Raw genomic sequence first — 18,035 nt, 5'->3', positions numbered from 1 at the left:
ACCCTGTCAACCAAAGAAATCCTCGCAGATGCTTTATGGATGTGGGGATTTTCAATTCCTTAATGGCTTTAATTTTGCTAGGGTCTACCTTAACTCCTTCATGAGAAACAATATGACCCAAATATTCCACCTCCTGGACCCCAAAGAAACATTTGGATCTTTTTGCATATAATTGTTTCTCCTCCAATAGTTGTAGCACCCTGTCAACATGTTCAACATGATCCTTCCAAGACTTGCTGTAGATTAGTATATCATCAAAAAATACTAACACAAATTTTCTAAGGAATGGTTTGAAAATTGAATTAATAAAACCTTGAAATGTTGAAGGTGCATTAGTAAGGCCAAAAGGCATGACCAAAAATTCATAATGACCCTCATGAGTTCTAAATTCCGTTTTCAGAATGTCTTCAATCTTCATTCTGATTTGATGATATCCCGAACGAAGATCCAACTTGGTGAAGTAAATTGATCCATGCAATTCATCCAGTAATTCATCAATGACAGGAATGGGGAACTTATCTTTAATAGTGAGCTTGTTGAGCTCCCTATAATCCGGACACATGCGCCAGGATCCATCCTTCTTGTGCACCAATACTACTGGAGCAGGGAAAGAACTTTGACTTGGTTGAATTATACCAGCCTCTAGCATTTCCGTAACCATACGTTCAATTTCACTTTTTTGGACATAGGGATATCTGTACGGCCTGATGTTTGGAGGAACACTTCCTGGAATCAGATGAATAGCATGATCATGATCACGCATAGGTGGGAGACCTTTGGGAGTCTCAAATATCTTGGAATGATTGTCGAGGACTTTTTGGAGATCTGGAGAAATAGATGATTCCGATGTGGAAACATCTAGCGAACATAATTGTGCAATTACACCTCTTTTCTCCTTTTTTAGAAGCTTTGTCACACCATTAGAGCTGATTATCTTTCCTGGTTTCCCTGCAATACCCCTTAATTCAACTTCCTTTCCTTCCGTAGAAAATTTGATGAAGAGTTCTTGAATATTAAAAGCTATTGTACCCAAGGATTGTAGCCATTGGACTCCTAGTACAACGTCAGCACCTCCCATTGGAATGGAAAGCATTTGGCTAGTCAATACATATTCTCCCATGGATAGCTTGATATTATGGCACCTTCCAAAGCAATTTATTGTTCCTCCATTTGCAATCATCACTTGACACTCTGGTGCTCGATATAGGAAGCAATTCAATTCTTTTGCTACCCTACAATGAATAAAATTGTGGGTGCTTCCTAAACCAATCAACACTTTTACCTTTTTCTTCTTGATTTGTCCTTCTATCTTGATGGTTTGAGGAGCGGTAATTCCCGCCAATGCATTACAAGATATGGTCGGATTTATTTGTTCTTCACCTAGGCTTTGTTCCTGGAGTATATCTTCTTCTTTTGACCTTTCTTGCTCCTTTTCTTCTTCCTCTTCACAATCTATGTAAAATAATTTCTTCTCAGCACACTTATGACCTTTAGCGTATTTGCTATCACAACTGTAACAAAGCCCTTTTTCTCTTTTTTCTTCCAATTGTTGTGGTGTCAATATTATAGGTTGTGGAAGACTAGGGGCAACAACACTTCCGTCTTTATAGTTGTGAGTGGTATGCTTCCTGGTTGCCATAATTTTGCTTTCCATTTTTCTTGCTAATCTGAATGCCTTTTCTAATGAATCAGGTTCCCAAAGGCGAACATCATGTTGGATATTATCCTTTAAAGACCCTATGAACACATCAATCTTATGCTCCTATGGAATATCTTTTACCCTTATGTTCAATTTTTGGAACTCCTCAATGTGCTCCATTACTGAACCCTTTTGTTTGAGACTTATCAATTGGCTAAAAAAAGTGTTGCTCTTTGTATCTTCATAATGTGCTATCAATTCTTCTGTAAAAATTGCCCAAGTGATAAATTGTTTACGAGAGCAAAGCCATTGATACCATACAAACTGATTTGGTTCCAAATATACAGTTGTCATACGTACCTTTTGTGTGTTTTGCACCTTATTGAGATCGAAGAACTGCTCCATTTGTAATATCCATGTGGCGGGATCCTTGCCATCAAACTTCCTCATATCGATTTTTGGAATATGGTGGGTCTTTGATCCAACATTAGAGTCTATGGAATCATGTTTAACATTACTTTTGTTCACATCATGAGTTTCCTTTACAACCTTTTCACCATTAGTAAGTATTTCTTGTAGAAAATTTGTCAAATCTGTCTTCAAATCTGCCATGTCTGTCTTCAAATCTTCCATGTCTCTCTTCAAATCTGTCTTCGAATCATCCATCTTAGCTTCCATGCCCTTTATCTTAGATTCCACGCCATTTATTTTAGATTCCACGCCATTTATCTTAGCTTCTGTTAGCTTTTGTGAGCGTGACATTTGTTGCACTTGTTCTTGTAATTTTGATATATCATGTAGCATTTCTTCCTCTTATTCATGAGTCATGCTAGAGCTTTTAGGTTCCTTACTAGGTGTTTGCATTTTCTTTCCTCGGGGCATCAGTTATCGATAATAATTCTTTACTATGCCCTTTGAATTCCATTAAACCAAGCTTACACAAAAATTTAAAAAAAACTACACACCTTTTTTCACTTTATAGAAACCTGATATTGAATCTGATGTATCTCTGTAATTTTGGATCATCCATTTCTGAAATTGTGACCTGTAGTACCCTTCTCTGTCCTTTTTTCAATGCCACAAGTCTGACCCAAATTCGATTCTCCAAGGAAGAGTTATATGAAATCTCCCACAGTGACTTGCTTTTAGACTAGTTCAGTAGAGCAAACTTGTACGACGTGTCACAAGTCACTCTTTCAACCTTTGGATCTGAAACACTCACACAAGAAACTACAGTCCGTCCTCTTTCTCTACCTTCTTATGAAATTTCAATCCGATCCCCAGAGAGAATGTTATGACGATTTTCCCCAAGTCACCTATTTTGAATGTAATTGAGGAGTCTGCAAAAAGACCAACTTCCTTAAATCATATCTCCGCAAATATCGTGCAAAAAGCTCTGAAATTCGGACCCAAGGTTCGGCACGATTTCTTCTCAAATGGGTTTTTTTTGCGACTTCTGAAACATCACAGAAAAAAAGTTATGGCGAAAATGTCACGATGACCTATTTGGAGCAGCAAAACCCTAGAATCCAAAGCTTTGATACCAAATGTTATGCAACCAGCTCAGGAAAAGATAGAAAAGATAGATCAACGCCTTAGAATTCAGCCTCTTCGAGTGGGCAACCTCCTTTACATTACATAAATGAACAATTCTTGGATGATACAAATGACAAAACCTCATTTCTATATATAGGAGTCTAAGGAGTCACAATATAATCGAGCCGACCTAACAATAATAATATAAAGCCACAAAAATAACAATAGAGGGATTCTATGGGGCACAGAAATAACAACATGGGGGTAATAGGGGCACAACAATATAAATAAGGGGTATAACTACAACAGTAATGGGGTAATCACTAGTATTATAGGGACCCAACATGAATTCTCTAAGCTATTAACAAGAATTAAGTATAATAAATAAAAAGTTTAGATAATTAGTATATTACTCTCTATTATACTTATGTCATGTTATGAGATTAATGACTAAAAAAGAAAAATGAGTTTGTCTAATTCCTTTATATTTTCAAGACTATAACGCATCTCATTGGAAAGATATTGAAGAATATGTTCTATATAATCAGCATTAAATTTATTCTACCGGTAAGGAAACATGGAATACGAATGTATTCCAATAAACTAACTAAATAATTTCTTCTGGTTATGCGTTTTGCAAGACAGATGGTTGGTTATGTAAGGATCATATACCTATACTTAGCTATTTTAAAATTATAAAAATTTATGAAGCTCTTTGGCACAGCCATGAGAAATTAAATTAGAAATTGGAGAGTATAAGATAAAATCAATTGCTTGATTGTCTACTTAACCTAATAGAGTAGGTATGGAATTTAGTATTCTCGATTAAATTCCATTAATATTCTAACTACACAAGAAGCTTAAGTTTATACATAGAATTCAGACCTAATCCTTTATTATAAGATAAAAGGGTTAATAAGTTTAGCTTTTTCAAACAATTTTACAACTGTTATGAGACTAATTATAGAATATGAATATTACATAGATGGAGTGAGAGAAATATTCAAACATTATAAACATTCAGGCAATTTAAAAGCAAAAATTTAAGGTAAGAATCGTAGCACATAATTCAACCACAATATAAATTAGATATATAAATATATAATGTGGTGGTATATCAATATACAATTCATAAGTGATATGAATCATAAGAAATAATGACAGAAAATGCCAAGAACTATCTTTAATTCATTCAAAGTATCAACATGAATGCAGAACCAACATATTTACTTCTAATAGGATCTACCATGACTCTTTGAAGTCGATAGACTTAAAAGGTCCATTCAATCATTAAAGAAAATACCAAACAAGAAAGTCATCACTGGATTTAATGATCTAGGTCCAAAATAAGGTATTCAAATCTTGGTAGTAATGGAAAGTAATAGATACCATGATAGTTATTTGGAAAACCAAGACATGCAAGTGGCCATCCGTAGAACATATAAATATACTACGAAGTTGTGAAGTCGATAGACTCAAAAGGTCCATTCAATCATTAATGAAAATACCAAACAAGAAAGTCATCACTGGATTTAATGATCTAGGTCCAAAATGAGGTATTCAAATCTTGGTAGTAATGGAAAGCAATAGATACCCTGATAGTTCTTTGGAAAACCAAGACATGCAAGTGGCCATCCGTAGAACATCTAAACATAATACGAAGATATGACATGGGAAGTAGAGAAGCGAGATAATTTTTGAATTCATCGTGAAATTCGAAAATTAACCTTCATCGTGCAAAATTTCTCTTGAAATCATACCTGTCATGCAGGATTACGAAATAAAAAACTACACATGACTGAGATTTTGGGAGAAAAAAATAAATTAAAATAGATTAAAGGTATACCTAAATGTATTACGTCAATTAGGTTGCCTTCAAGATCTCCTTTGTAATCGACAAATAAAATACCACTAAAAATAAGTCAAAGACTGCTAGTGTAAATCAAAACAATCACTCAAGTTTTGGGAATTCTAGAATCAAAGCGATAATGTAATGTTAAGTAAATGAAAGTGAAAGTCCTGCTGAAAATTATGGGTTAGAATTCTAGAGTACCCAAATAGGGTTCTCATATAAGATAAATAAATCAACTACTATAGGCAATGAGAGCCATTTTACAAAACAATTAAGGGAATCAAAGTTATAAACCATGCTCGTAAACGGAGTGGTCACAAATCTTCAACGAGTCGAGCATTCTAAACTAGAGATAATTAAACCATCAGCAAATGTGTGAAATTCTCGAGCCTTCTTCTCTAACTAATAATTCAAATTGAGTGAAGAATTAATGCGAGGATAAATTGACCAAAGCTACTGCAAAATTCAAATTGAGTGAAGAATTAATGCGAGGATAAATTGACCAACGCTACTGCAAAAGTATATACTAAAGTAAGAGGAATTATCTATAAAAAACAAAACATCAATAGAACATCAAAACTGCGTACTAACTATCAATTGCAAAAAATCAAAACTGGGTACTAACTATCAATTGCAAAAAATAATAAAGGAGAGAATATTGAATATTCAAAGAGCAAATCGGTAAGAAACTTGGTATTGGTACTGAAGTGCACTTGTAGAATTCTTGAAGCAAGAAGTTGAGACACAAAACCTTGCAAGGCCACCAGGTGGAGCGATTCCCTGGTCATAAAAAGATACAAAATTAATCAAAAGGATACTTTTTCATTCTTTGAATACCATAACGCGCTATTCCACCATTAGATCAAGACCTGGAATCACCACCATTGAAATTGTGTGGGAGAATTTCCACATGAAATCACATGGCCCAAACCTATGTGGGCTCGCATAGAGTTTCACCATATGTGAATAAGGGACATAGATTAAATTACCCCACATTCTGAAATGTAAATGTAGCACCCAGTTTTATATAATAAAGAAATCCACCATAAAGGTATCAAGGCAATGGAAAAAATGATTCAATGTAATATAATTGTGAATATAAAGGAGTTCATGTAAAGGAAAGGTAAAGGTAGTTGGACAAATTACATGTATTAGTATTTTATATAAGTTGAATACCACGTATGATATTTCCTAAGGTGTAAACCTTATAAGTATGAGTAATAATATTCAACATACAAAACTTTAGGGTTACATGAGTTATTCTCATATGTTGAGACTTATATTGAGAAAAAAATAGGGTTACAAGAGTTATTCTCATGTGTTGAGACTTATATTGAGAAAAACGAAACTATAAGGGTATTAATAATAAATATAAAATTGCTTAAAATGGTTACTATGCGAGAGAATTAAGTGTAACTTCTCAAATAAGAGATGAGATAAAATTTTAATGTGTCCATATAGTATTGGGGAAGACCCATTAATATGAGGTCTATATTCATAAATCTTCATCCATATTTTTGAGAATGTATAAGGATTTAAAAAATAAGAACTAGGGACACAATAATGTTATGCAACTAGCTCACAAATAGATAGATCAACTACTTAAAAATTATCTTCTTCGAGGGTTAAAATTTGTTTACATTTCATAAATGAAAAATTCTTTGATGATTCAAATGCTAAAACCTCATTTCTCTATATAGGAGTCTAAATGGCATAATATAATTAGAGACGACATAACAATAATAATGTAAGGGCACAACAATAAAAATAGTGGGCTTCTATGGGGCACAATAATGACAATATGGGGACTACATGGGCACAAAAATAACAATAAGGGGGCTACACTCACAATAAAAATGAGGGAATTCACTAATATTATAGGGACCTAACATGCCCCTCTCCTTCAAAAAAGTGTTGTCCTCAATGCTTGAGTAGTTTTGGATGCTTCTGTATAAAATGTTCATCTTCCCATGTAGAATCTTCGGTGGGTAAGCTCTTCCACTTGATGAGATACTCTGAAGTTGATCGATTTTGTAGCTATCAAGTTCTTGTTTCTGTGACTGCTTAAGGTTCCAATATGATGTTTCCTTCCTCATCAATTTCTGGAAATATTGTTTGAAATGGGAGTTTGTCACCTATAACCTTCTCTAAGCATGAAACATAGCAAACTGGGTGCACTTTGGAAGACGCATGAAGCTCCAATTTGTATGTCGTAGAACTAATATTTCACCACACCTTGTAAGGACCATAATACTTTGGTGATAATTTATTATCCTTCTTATCTTACTTCAGGGGAATTTGTTTGTATGGTTATAGTTGTAAAAATGCCCAGTCATCTACATCAAAACTTCTTTCGCCTTGATGTTTATATACCTGTTCTTTCATTCTATTTTGCACCAAAGTGAGGTTATCCTTTAAGAGTTGGAGAACTTGTTGTTGATGCTCTATGTGATCTTCAATTGTTTGAACCTTAGAATTTTCTTGTGAAGATGATGTGATGGATAGTGGATGATATCCATAAAGTGCCATAAATTTGGTAATTTTTGTTGCAGTATGGAAGGAAGTGTTATACGACCATTCAGCCAGAAGTAACCACTTGACTCGTTGTGTATGTTTATCAGGTACAAAGGAAAAAAGATATCCTTCCAAACATGTGTTCACTATCCTAGTTTTCCCATAAGATTGAGGATCATAAGATGAGCTATGAGCTAATTGAGTAACAAGGCAAGAAAATAATTCCATCTAAACATTTCGAGTGAAAACGGGACCTTTGTTGCTTACAATAATACTTGGCTTGCCTCGTAGCTTTTGAATTGTTTCCGTAAATCTAGGAACAATTGTACTGGATTTAAATGGATGAGATAATGCACAAAGAGTGCATACTTTGTAGCTCTATCAACTACAACCATGATGACACTCTTTCCTTCATAATTGGGAAAACCTATCATAAAATCCATTGAAGCGTCCTCCCAACGTTGACTAGGAATGGATAAAGGTTGTAAGAGACCCGAGGTCTTAATTGTCTCAACTTTATTTTGTTGGAAAACTAAACATTCTGCGACAAAATTTTGAATATCAGATTTAAGGCCATCCCAAAAAAATTCCTTTTTAACCCCATGGTAAGTTTTAAAAATTCAAGAGTGCCCTCCTAAGGGAGAGGTGTGAAATTCTAGAAGAATATTTTGTTTGAGTTGGGAATTCTGAATCATTTTTCTAGCTAACTATATCATATGTACTAGGATCTTGCTACAACTTTTGAATGAGTGCCCACACTTCTTCGCCATCCTTCTATTCATCCCTTGCTTGAGTTATCCAATTTCGTTGGATAATAGAAATGACACAAAGAAATGCTTTCACATCGTCATCCTTTCTTGAGAGTGCATCTGCAACAAAATTTTGCTTCCCTTTCTTGTAGATGATTTCAAAGTCATAACCCAACATAAGATAATATTTATTCTAAAAATTATTTAAGACTATCATGATCTTTTTTTAGCTTGAACTGTCTACCCCTTAGGTGAGGCCACCATTTCTTAAGTGCATGTAGCATTGCCAACATTTCCTTGTCATAAATATCTTTGTGTAAATACTTTCCTTTGATTGGATGACTTTGAAAAGCAATTGGTATTCCCTCTTGCATTAAAACAAAACCAATTCCATTTTCTAAGGCATCACATTCCACAATAAAGATTTTTGCGAAGTCTAGCGTAGCTAAGACTCGTGCTTGACAAATTACATCTTTAAGATGTTCAAAGGCCTTAGTGTCTTATGGAGTCCAAGAAAATGCATCTTTCTTCAATAATGTTGTTAGAGGTGTTTTTATTCTCACATAATTATTAAAAAACTTGCGATAATACCTTATCAACCCTAGAAGTCCTTACAAATGCTTTATGGTTGTGAGGATTTTTCATTCCTTAATGGCTTTAATTTTTTTTGGGTCTACCTTAACACCCTCATGAGATACAATATGCCCCATATATTCCACCTCCTATACTCCAAAGAAACATTTGGAGGTTTTTTCATATAATTGTTTCTCCTACAATAGTTTGAGTACCGTGTCAATATGTTGAACATGATTCTTCCAAGACTTGTTGTAGATTAGTATATCATCAAAAAATATTAACACAAATTTTCTAAGGGTTTGAAAATGGAATTCATCAAACTTTGAAATGTAAAAGGCGCATTGGTAAGGCCAAAAGCCATGACAAAAAATTCATAATGACCCTCATGGGTTCTAAATGTTGCTTTTAGAATGTCTTTAGTCTTCATTCTTATTTGACGATATCGTGAACCAAGATCCAATTTGGTGCAATAAATTGTTCCATGCAATTCATACAATAATTCAACAATCACAGGAATGGGAAATTTATCTTTAATAGTGAGGTTGTTGATCTCCATATAATCTGGACACATGCACCATGATCCATCCTTCTTGGACACTAATACTAATGGAGCAGAGAAAGAACTTTGACTAGGTTGAATTATACTGACCTATAGAATTTCTGCAACCATACGTTCAAATTCACTCTTTTGGGCATATGGATATCTGTAAGGCGTAATGCTCAGAGGAACACTTCCTGGAATCAAATGAATAGAATGATCATGGTCAAGAATAGGTGGGAGGCCTTTGGGAGCTTCAAATACCTTAGAATTATTATCCAAGACTTTTTGGAGATATGGAGAAACAGATGATTTTGATGTTGGAGCCTGTAGAGAACATAATTGTGAAATTACTGTTGGAGAAATTAATTTCTTAATAAAAGAACAACTAATCACCTAGACATGAATTATGAACTCGAGGAGCATCTTCTTATTTCAAGGTAATCGGAAAAATATATTCAAGCAAATACCAACAACTAACACTAGTTCTACTTGATTATGTTCTACAGTATCAAGCTCATTTGACAAGAAGTAAAATGTAAGACTTGAAAGGCAATACTAAATTAAAAAGAAGTAAATGACAAGAAAAAAACTACGGTAATCACATGAATTAAATCAATACTGAATTGAACCATACCTTGCAAAATTAGAAATTTAACCTATTTCACCCAACATAATTCAATTGCTAATCTAGAGTAGTAAATTAAATGAGATCTAGAAATTGCGGGGAACAACAAATCTCGAAAATGCAGCAACTAACTAATTACTTGATTAAAAAGGAAATTTACTTTAGGTAATAAGAATTGAATTTCGAAGGAACAGACACATAACTAAACTAATTTAGATGCTCAAGGCAACACCTCATCCAAGGTAGTGGGCCCAACTACCCAAGACTCGGTTCCGCCTTGAGAAATAACTCAAATCAGATTTAAAATAACAGATGTAGAAATCAATGGATAGATTCCTTCATTAAAATATATGAGAGATATAATTACATAAAATTGAAGTTCTTAGCTTTACCTCCAATTGAACAATTATTCATTCTCTCCCCTATCCCTCTTTGATCTTTGTTTTCATTTAAATACATAGAGAGCACAGTGAAATTACAAGTAGAATGATTTCAAACTGATTTCCATTACAAATTTGGATTGCCCAAAACAAATTGATGAGGAAGATCAGATTTGAAATATCTCTCCATCATGATTCACTTGGAACAAGTTGAATCTCGTATTGCAATTCGAAGAATTTGGAAAACTGACGCAACATCAAATATGCAAAAATGACCTTTGAAGAACGTTGCGGTTCTCTCAATCCAATTTGAATTTTGGAAAAATTCTCTCAAGAAAACTAATTTGGTCCATTCTACATGAACTCCATGTCTTAGGTTTTCAAGATGCATCTTCAATTTCCAGACACATCCAATGCAAAACTGTCACTTTTTATCCTGATGAATTTATGAGTTGGAATATTTGATTATGAGTTGAAAATAAAATTTGCAATCTCAAAAAGATCTTGGAGGCTAAAATCATTAGTAATGTTGTAATAAATTCATTAATAAACCATCATTGGTAAAATCATGCATAATAGTCATCAATTTATTAAAGCTAAAGAAGAACAAGTATTATTTACTCACAAGAGCATAAATAACTATAAAATGGAATTATATGATAGATTATGATTAATAACATGATAAAGAATGGTAGAAATGGATGAAATAGACGTTAAAAAGTGATAATGATAATGAAAAATTATTGGCCCAACATCTCCCCCAAACTGAACATATTTCATGTCCTCATGCAACCCAATGGCTCTGTATTAACCATGTTGTAATACAGAGCCATGTTGATATTGATGAAACAAATGGCTTCTTCATAAAATATATATTCAATTCTAATAATGTTGATGAAGGTGTAACAATTGGCACATTTAATTTCAACCATATGTATATGAAGTTGCAGCAAAATGTGATACACGTAACAACAAACTTCATTAACCATTTACTCAAAAACTATAAATGAGATCTTACTGAAATTTTGCAAGCATATTTCTACTATATTAATGTTTCTCTAATCCAAAAATAAAATATTTTTAATGCATAGATCCTTAGATATGAGAAAAATGGATTTAGGTGACAATGCATGATTTTTGGAATTTTACAAAATGATTTAGCATGAAATTTTCTCGGTTTGTGTATTTTAATGATACCTCTTTATTATCCAAAAGTCACGAGAATTCAGTTCATAGTTTTAAACATATACACAAATTAATTTCTGCACTGTATAAAAATGAAATTGTATGCCTTAAATTAGGAAGAAATGAGAAAGCATCCATCACGCATAGTAACTCCGCCCCCAAACCAGAGAATTAACATGCCCTCATGCTAGACTAGAAAACAAATTCAAGTGGTTGCTACAATCGTTGTTGAAATCTATGCTTGGTGTAAAAAAACATCGAATAAGAGAGGTTTTGAGACTAAATAAGGAGATCGATGGATGTTAAAGAATATTAATGGCATTGTCATGATAGATAAATGAATGAAAGTAACACTCCACTAAACTAAAAGCTTCTATGTCTCTGAAAAATGGGAAGTGGTAAAGAACTGGAACTAATGGTTGAAAAATATGAGTGAATAATGCTCAGTGGTTTTTCATGACATTCTCCTAAATTTTTAATAGATCAAAAAATTATGTTATTTTACATCAACTTTTACCTCCGTGAAAATATGGAATGGCATGTATGGACTGACATTTGTTGAAGCTGATGTAAGTTGAGTTGATGTTGAAAGTGAGGTGAAAGGTGGAAGCCATGTAATATGAAAGAAAGTAATTACAAAGCATAATAGGGTTTTCTCCCCCAAACTGATTAGCTTCCCTGTCATCAAAATTTCTATAACACATCTCATTAGTAGCGTCATTCATTAATTCATCACCTCAATTACCTCATTATATATCAAAGGGACATAATTATATTGTTAATGCCATGGGATAATAATGGATCATAAGGTAAAACATGCATTCCCTATACCCATAAGATTTGGTTATTATGAGCCCAAAAATGTGAGAATTAGTTATCTCAATATTTTCTTCTCAAAGCCTAACCAATTACCTAGGATTCAAAATCAGAATTAGGCCTCTTTATTCTACCCCAAAATAAAAGTAGTGTTGTTAAGCTAGGAATAAATGGCGACTCATTAGGAAAAACAACTATCTTTGGTTAAAGATATGAAATGTGTAAAATAAAGGAATGATATATTAGATGATACAAAATGTCAAACCTCAAATAATCTAAAAGTTTCATCCCTCACATGTAAAGTGAATATTTTAGAACGCATTAATAGATATAAACCATATCCATCATCATCTAAGAACTGATCAAACATTACCCCATGAACCATGAGGTCTAGAAAACCTTATATATGCAACAATAGGCTTTATCGGCAATTAGTTTTGAGAAAACAAGGTAACCAAGTATATCATAGTGTTGAATTAACCTCTATACCATAGGCATGGTCACTGCTACCAGCACACATCCACAACCTCGACACGGATGCCTTTTCGACCCATTGAGATGCCAGTGTCCCATCTATTAGAAATAAATACATGGTTACAAGAGCATTTCAATTTATTTAGATGTCTACTAAAGATGATTTTTCTAGCTTGGTAATGAGTTAATAAAAATGCCATTCGTGGGAGCTAACAAAAGTGAACAAATCAGCTCGTGAGGAGACCTCTTGTCCTTTAGCTTTACGATCGAAGGCCATTATCCTGGCTTGGTGACCAGTAGTAGTAATTTCACCTTATTAGGACCTACAATTATGGTAAGTTGGCTTGTGATGAGACCTCCTATTGTCCAGTTGACTACTTTTGTTTAAAATTCAACTATCGTTATAATTAATTAACAAAATATTACTTAATAGATGGGGTGGCAGGTCAACTCCTTAAGAGCTAGGGATGATATAAAACATTTTGTAGTAACTATTATCGACTTGGGTAATTTCACCTCTAAAAAATTAATAACCTTCAAATGAATGTTGATAAATATATTTTTCTTTGTCAAGATTGGGGCTGAGGAACAGTTCAATAGATAACAACAGAAATATTTAAGTACAATTTTGTGGTCATCATCATAAATTTTACAAGATCAAGGACGTGACAAATTTGGAAAGTTGAAAATTGGCATGATGAAATTATATTTGCATAATTATTCCTTTAAAAATAAGATTATGTTTATAAATAAACAAAGATAAATTGGCAACCCAATCATTATGTCAAAGAGGACCTAGAACATCAAAGGTATTTCTCATTCACCAAGTGTTAAATCAAAAGCATGAAAATGAACAACCGTGATTTAGGTAACAACAACTATAATAGAGGGAACAATAACCTTGACCAAGGGAACAACATCGGTGATGAACAGAACAAAAATTGCAACCAAGGGAGCAACAACTGTGACTAAGGGAACAACAACAACGACCAAGGGAACAATAGTTGTGACTAAGGGAACAACAATCACGGCCAAGGGAACAATATCTATAATTAAGGGAACAACAACTGCGACCAAGGGGACAACATTTGTGACTAAGGGAATAGCAACCGTCACCAAGGGAATAACAACTGTGACTAAGGGAGCAACAACTGTTACCAAGGGAACAACAACTGTGACTAAGGGAATAAGAATCGTCACCAAGGGAATAATAGTTGTTACTAAGGGAATAACAATTGTACCATTGACATGAACAACATCTATAACAAAGGAAACAACAATTGTTTCTTTTAACGGAGCAACAACTGTGTCAAAGGGAACAACAATCGTACCTTTGAAGGGAACAACAAATGTTACAAACGGGACATCAATTGTACCTTTCAAGGGAACAACAACTGTGAGAAAGGGAACATTAATTGTGCCCAAAGGAATTTCAATCGTGATTCGAGGATTATTTATCCAATAATACCATTGTTTCATGTTCCAACCTCGAAACTAACCATACTATTTTAAGCTCATGGACATGAAGTATCAAGCATGACTTGTGGCAATCCCTCCCAAAAAATATCTCAAAGGGAAATCCTAGCATGGTGACATGGAAAAAGATTAGCCATCCAACATTCATAGTCACATTACAAAATAATGAGGAATTAAGAGTAAATCATTCGTGACAAGACTTACCATAGTAATGTTTAATATTAGATATGAGGCAACCATATACTTGATATGACTTGGGGAACAAATTGATAGATGTGGAGAAACATCATGAAACTAAGAACTTCCTTATTTTATTTTGATGAATTAACAAAAGAGGCGACTTTGAAGTAAACAACAACTAAAACCGAAAAAAAAAAAACATAAGAGAAATAAAAAAGAAACAACACTTTATTGAAAAACAATAAATAAATAAATAACTTAAGTTACAACAGTTGTGATGTTGGTTGCAACAATGTTGTTTCCTAAGGGAACAATAATATGTCAATGATGAATGAATGGAAACAAAAAATATTTTGGAAAAATGCTTTGGTAGCAATGATTTGGATCCTCTAATGGAGACCAATTCTTTATTTCTCTTGTTACGAATGTGTCAAGTAATGGAAATGTCTTCACGTTGTTTTCTCAATGTTGGTGAGCAATAGCGAGAACAAGTTTGTAACAAGGTACTATTTTTCAAAATATTTTTAGGTCATGACACCTAGAAAAAATCAAAATCATATGATATTAAATTTCCTAACAGTTGTTTGGATCAAAATCCCTTTTTCATTAACATTGTCTTCAAGAATAACTCATTCATAAATTGACCTTCTTTATTCTCCTAGGACCTGAAAAAATGACCATCTACCTGTAATAAAACATGAAATCATGGATAAAGAGAGGTGATCAAGCTCCCCTAATCCAATAAGTATGAAAAAAAATAACAATTACTTACTCTTTAAAAACAATCCATAGAAAAAATAACAAAGTAAAATTAATTTATTACCTGTGGGAGAGTAGTGGTCAATCATGCTAACCTATAGTGTTTTAATCATAGCTTCTTTGTTTTTCATCCGATATGAGTGATTAAAAATCCAAATGAAATTGAACTCAGAGGGATATCTCCAATAGAAACATGTTTTAAAAATTTCATGAGATGATGTGTCAAATTTACTTAGAACGATTTGCATAACAGAGTCATTTTCAATTTCCCAGCTTAGACCAACAGGCGATATGTTAAGCGTAACTTTTTCATTTGATGACAGATTGAGATGATTCAAAATATAAATTAAACTATATTCATGTATATATCTCCAATAGAAACATGTTTTGAGTAGAATAATAAGTGATGGGTCAAATGTGCTAAGGAATGACCAAAAAAACAGAATTTTAAGAATTTTGATTTACGACAGCCAGTGAGTAGTTTGGTCATAACTCTGTCATGTGATATCGAGATCAAGTGATTAAAATTTCCTTGTAAACTAGATTCATGGAGTAATATACCATAGAAACAGGTTTTCAAAATATAGTCATTTAGGTTTCCAAAAATGGACTGTCCCAACTTTGTCCCTCAGCTGCCTACTAGACACGCTATCAATGTTTGAGTCATAACTTTTACATTTCAAATCCAAATTGAGTAATTCAAATTGGATTGTAAATTACACATCAAGGGATACTTATTATAGAAATATTTTTAAACATATGTGAATTTGGTCCCTCCAAACATGGTTGTCCTGACTATGTTTTTAGAAATTTCATCAAGCCCCCATGTCATAAGATATGATAATCAAGCAATTTTTCAAAAATGGTGATCAAAATGAATATGAATGTTTGTAGAAATATTATTTTCAATATAATGCATCTACATATATAGAAAAATTCAAACATTTATCACCGATGTTGATTTCCACAGCGTGTTGCAACAAAAACGACTATTTTCACATGTAAAGAAATTTATATATTTATCTCCTTATTTATTTTATTTTCTACACTAACATACTCTACTTTGAAAAATAAAATATGCTTACGTATAAGATTACTTCCACTGGAGCCATTTTCGAAACAAGACCTCAAGTATGTACATACCTGAATTTGAAAAATGCATGTTAATAAATAATACAGTATGAGAGGAAAGCTTCCATTGAAAGGATGGTGTTAGGAATTACTGAAGTATGGAGTGATGTTGCAAACAATTGATAGAGTGAAACCAATCTTCAACATAGCCTTTACTCTCTTGATTTCCTATAGGTTTCATTTCTTGAAGTTCGTGAATTTCTAATGTCATATTGATCTCGACAACTTGTTGATGTACATTAGAAGAAAACTCATTTTCTTCCATAACTTCTGCATTTTTTTATTTGAAGCCTTCCCAATCTCAATATAAGTTTTCTGCAATGGTGCATGTGAGATATAATGGATAGGAAGGGTGGGTAAATTTTTTCAGTTCATCACTGTAAGCATGTTGTACTGGTTTATAATTCTGAGGGTGTGGAATGTGTTGAGCAAGAAATCATGTAGGACATGGAGGATTTTGATGATGTAGTTGATTGGGTTGTGTGGATGATATTGATAGGAAAACAATATGTTTTTGAAGAGTGGGTGAAGAGTATGGATGATGTGTGTGTGCTACAAGATGATGGAAAGTAGCCATGTAATCATAAGATAAACCATGCCAAAGTTGTGGACAATATTGGTGGGGTTATGCTGAGACTGGCATGGTTTCCGTAACATAGGTGTAATCCATAATTGATTATGAAAGTAAGAAAATGGAGAGGAAGAGTTTTGAAGCATACATGTAGGCCATGGTTTCCATGGTTTTGACCTTGTTGCATCTTCCCCATCTCTTTGATATGCTACTTCCATCCTAGAGAAGGTAGAGTGATTATCTGGGATACTCCTTTCGGTAATGAGGGAAAAACACTTCATCAAATTCTGCCTATTTTTTCTTAAATTGCAAAAGATGCAATTGTGAATTTAGAGAGCTAATAAAATCATATTTAAAATTTTCAAATAAAACATTAATTTCATCTCTTATGTATCTTGTTCTTGTAGCAAATTTGGAAAAGAAATAACAAATTTCTATAGAATTCTTACCAACCCTGGAGATTCCTCTTGAATACCTTATGCATATTTCAAAAACATCATCATATGATAACTGAAAAACATCACATTTTCCCATTAGATTTAAGAGTTCTAAAAAATCATTTTTGATTACTTTTAGTAGGAGTGTTTTCATTTTGACGTTTGTCAAATGCTTATGCTTTGATTTTTGAAGGTTGTATCGAAATTGCTCTACATAGTCCTCCAAGCTTTTGTCTTCCCCTTGTATCATTCTGAAAATATCTTCATTGGATTTGTAGTAGCCTTTATACTTCTTGAAGAATACATTCTTCATGTATTTGTGTGTTTGAATGTGGTTCCCACCAAGGCTCATGAACCATCGAAGAGCTGCTCCTTTTAAAGAAAGAGAATTTTTTTCAACCTTTGAGCATTAGTACAATAATCATATCCTCTACAAAGTACTTCAAACTCAAATAAGAATGTATCTAGATCTTCATTTCCCAAAACATGAAAATTTGGTAGAGAAGATGGGGGAATGATGTGCATTTGTGTCACTCCTCATAGATATCTGATAGGAAATTCAAAAGTAGCAGTGTGCCATTTATCTCCAAAATG

This window comes from Pinus tabuliformis, chromosome J (genome assembly GCF_031772625.1).
Source record: "Pinus tabuliformis cultivar Carrire ecotype Pingquan chromosome J, CPIR1, whole genome shotgun sequence".
Classification (NCBI taxonomy): domain Eukaryota; kingdom Viridiplantae; phylum Streptophyta; class Pinopsida; order Pinales; family Pinaceae; genus Pinus; species Pinus tabuliformis.
The sequence above is the reverse complement of the archived record's forward strand: the minus strand, read 5'-3'. Positions refer to the sequence as shown.